The sequence below is a fragment of the Jaculus jaculus genome, chromosome 12, assembly GCF_020740685.1.
Source record: "Jaculus jaculus isolate mJacJac1 chromosome 12, mJacJac1.mat.Y.cur, whole genome shotgun sequence".
Taxonomy (NCBI): Eukaryota; Metazoa; Chordata; class Mammalia; order Rodentia; family Dipodidae; genus Jaculus; species Jaculus jaculus.
In genome coordinates, this window is record NC_059113.1 from 50034532 (window position 1) to 50038793 (window position 4262).

Sequence of the window (4262 nt, forward strand, 5' to 3'; positions counted from 1 at the left end):
GAGGTCTGTCATAGTGCTTGAGCAGGATAACTGGCAGTGGAGCGTGTGCAGGAGGAACCTCGCCTCATTGTCAACAGGAAGCACAGAGGAGTCAAGATGGACTGGGGACAAAATACCCAACGGAGGAACCACATCCAGTGCCTACTTCCGCCCGGTGGGCCAGACCTCTTAAAATCCCCAGAGACTTTCAAAATAGTGCCACCAGGGCTGGAAGGATGGCTTAGCAGTAAGTTGCTTGCCTGCAAAGCCTAAGGATGCTTGTTGGACTCTCGCTTAAGCTAAACACACAAAGGTGAAGCAAGCACAAGGTGGCACATGCCCACTAGGTGGAGCAAGCATCTGGAGTTTGATTGCAGTGGCTGAGGCCCCGATGCCCCAATTCTCATTCTCTATCTCTCTCTCTCTCTCACTCTTTCTTTCTCTCTCACACACACATACACAAACACACACACAAATAAAAAAATAAATTCAAGATAAAACCACCAGATGGGAGTCTATGCTTTACATTTGAGTCTGTGAAAGACATTTCATTTCATATTCAGATAATAATACACACAGAAGACATGTGATACTTGTCTTTCTTATTTAACTTAACATGGTGATTTCCAGTTCCATCTGCTTTCTTTTTTTTTCTTTTTTTTTTTTTTCATTGTGAAAAAGTCTTTCTTTTAAGAAAAAAATTTAGTTAACAAAAAAAATTAACAAGTTTCACTTAGCAAAATACACCCAAAGGAAATCACAGTACAAAGAAAGCTTTAAGTCAAGGCCTCACCAATTCCTACAGTATTAGTATTGTGTCTCAATTCTCAAAACTAATTTTTAAAAAGCTTAAAACTTAACCTAAAAGATTTAAATGAAAATATAAACTAGAATGAACATGAGAAATGCTTCTTTAAATCGGGGATCCAGCACCTTTGAGTTCTCCAAAGCACATCTCCCCAATGTGTTCACTGTGGTGTGCTGGAAGGATCCACACTTCATGTACTTAAAAACTACTTTTAACTCAGGTAACATCAACCTGAAGTACACTACCAAAATGTTAATTGAGAAAAGCGAAGAAAATATTTTAGTTTACTCAAATATTACATGCTAGAAGAAAAGTTTGCATGAGAAACACTGAAGAGGTAATTTTTTAATCCAGATTTCACAAACTCATGGTGCAAAGTAGGTCCCACAGCTTCCTCTAGTTATAAACTGCTTTTCACTGCTTATTGGCTGCCTGTGAAATTTTGATTGAAATAACTCAAATGTTCCTACAATACTAATCATATCCACCCATGCTGTTCTGACCGCTGTAGCCGGTCCCGTAACAGCCACTCACTGACTGACTCTCCAGGCCACTATAGGTGGCCTGAGCTGCTGACACACCCATGCCCTGCATCACCTGGCTGCTATAAGCCCCATTGCTGGCCCCCGTTGTTGAATTCAGAAAGAGTTCTATGTATCTGTGCTGCATGTTGGCCCTGTCTTTTGACATAGCTGCCACAGCTTCTTCATGGGTGGCAAACTCAACATCAGCTTCGCCCGTCACTCTTCCATCAGGGCCAATTTCAATATGGACTCTCACAGGGTTGAGTGGAGAGAAGAAGTTATAAATGTCATTTTCGGTTGCTTTGTAGGGCAGCCCCCTCATGTGGACGCAGTGGCCAGTGGTGCTCTGCACTGTGAACTCGCTGTCTCCATATCTGTGGTCATACATTCCTGAGAGACAGTAGCTGCGGTCTCTCCCAAACAGTTCTGTGGTGAAGCCACAGCGATCGCTGTACTCCTCATAGCCCCCATAGCCTGCACTATAAGCACCAGACCTCATCCTATCCAGGCCAGCCTGCTTCACAATGCCAATGTACCTCCGGGCTGTGCCAGGCCGGTCATAAGGCCCAGGCCTCTGCACAGACATGAATTTCAAAGGTGATCTGAGTAGGACCTAACTTCTTCCTGACTGCTCTTGAACACCTCAATGTATCTGTGTCCTATTCTCTCCTTGTGCTTCCCTAGAGCCTTCTCAGCTAACTCCTGTGAGGCAAACTGAACGAAGGCCTCCCCTGTAATCTTGCCCTCTGGGTCCACAGGTAATGTGATCCCATTTGGCACAATTTCTAACCCTGAGAAGAACTGAACAATTTCTTCCTTTGTGCATCCAAATGGGAGTCCCCGAAGCCTTCAAAGCCATCGTTGGCACTGTCGGCGCTGTTTGGACGCTGTGCTTCAACACCCAATCCATCTCGGTTCTATGTGACTTGAATACCTCAATATACCGGTGCCCCATGCTTTCCCTGTCTTTTTTAAGAGCCAATTTTACATCATCTTCTGACTCAAGTTCAACAAAAGCCTCACCACTCTGCCTCCCTTCTCTAGTGTAAATGAAATGAACACCTGCAACCCCATCATGAATTGTGCAGTCAGAGAGGAAGTTTTGCACATCCTCAATGGAGCAGGACCAGAGCAGGCCGCGGAGTTTGACCATGTAGCCTTCACCTCCCTCAGGGCCCAGCATCATGGACACTTGAAAGGGCTGATGTCAGAGGCTTGGACAGAGTTTTTTGTAGCTTTCATCTTAGCACTCGGGCTCAACATGAGTTTGAGGCCACCTTGAGAATAGAGAGTGAATTCCAGGTCAACCTTGGTTAGATTGAGATCCTGGGGGGGGGAGGGGGTAGAGAATCTCAGATGCCTTCAGGAGACACTTAAGGAAGTTTTCCACTGACGAAAGCAGGAGCGACTTGTTTTCAACAAGCAAGCGCGGCTCGCGGCCAGACCCCAACTCCACCCGACGCTTAGAAACGCAGAGGGCTCCGAGGAAAGTCCAGGTGCATCTTTTTGCTGTTCTTAACCTCAGGCTGCGGGTTTCGGAGTCGGAGCGGGCCGCCGAGCGGGGCGCAGGGTGCCGGGCCGCCACGAGGGGCAGGAGGAATGGGCGCAGGCTCCGAGAGCGGCGGCTCGGGCCGGGCGTGGGCGGAGGGCGGAGCCGGCCCTCCCCCATCTGTTTGATTTCATTCTTTTTAGTGGCTGAATAATACTTCCTTGTCTGTAGATATCATACCTGCTGGTCCCACCCCTATGATGGATAGGGCAGCAGCAATAAACATGGATGTGCAAATGTCTCCCTCAGATGAAGCCTTTGATTCCTTTGGGTACATGCCCACGTGTGATATAGTTGGGGCACATGGTAGTTCTACTTTTTAGCTTTAAAAAAAAATGTCAGAAATTTCTTTCCTTTCTCACAATCCTAACCAGTATTTGCTGGGATTTTTGTAATTTTTCTTGGTGACAACTCTTCTAATGGAGCTCAGAGACAGTCTCAACATAGTTTTGATTTTTATTTCCCTGATATTTAAAGATGTTGAACTTTTTCCACATATTTTCAGACCATTTGTATTTCTTCTTTTGAAAATTCATTGGTTTATTGACTCTTTGTCTTTAACCTATATGCATTGTACATACACCATGGGATAATCATAGTGTTGAGACATGAGAATAAAACAATATAGACACATATCTAACATTTCTCGTATTTCTAGTATTATAGTATTGTGGACCAAGTAGTTCTTAAACAATTAAAATAACATGATCATTACTATAAAAGAATAATTCTGAGATATCCCAAGTTTAGTTATAAATGTTGAGGATGGAAGAGAAGGAATAAGAGAAGTTAATCACTTAATGCTTGGAGGGCAAAATCAATAAAAGGGTTCTCCACATCCTGAATGCATACGAAACACTTCGTTCAGGGCTGGATGTGGTGGTACAATCCCAACACTTTGAAGGCAGAGGTAGGTAGAAGGATCTCAAGATCACCCTCAGACTAATTCCAGGTCAGCCTGGGCCAACCCCTACCTCAAAAAAAAAAAAAAAAAAAAGCAAAACAAAACAAAACGAAATCTCCACTCAGAGCCCAATGCAGTCAACACCATGATAAGACTGTAACTTCTTTAAACTCAAACAACCCAAACCCGATAAGCATCTCTCCTGTGGATGTTCTGACCCCATTTCATATCACCCCACCCTTCTTACTTGTAGCAAATGTAGGAAAACAAGTCATGCTCTTCTTCCTCAAATTTTCATTGCATAAGATGCTCTCATATGGGAGCCATGTGTGGTGGTGCACACCTTTAATCCCAGGACTGAGGAGGCAGAGGTAGGAGGAGCGCCTTGATTTCAAGGCCACCCTGAGACTACATAATCAATTCCAGGTCAGCCTGGACTAGAGTGAAACCCTACCTCAAAAATCCAAAATAATAATAATAATAATAACAATAAAAATG

General features: G+C 44.2%; 1 pseudogene; it reads right to left on the reverse strand.

The window, feature by feature from the left end:
- Positions 1-1117: 1117 nt before the first annotated feature.
- On the reverse strand, positions 1118-2541 carry LOC101598034 (annotated as a pseudogene).
- Positions 2542-4262: the final 1721 nt, after the last annotated feature.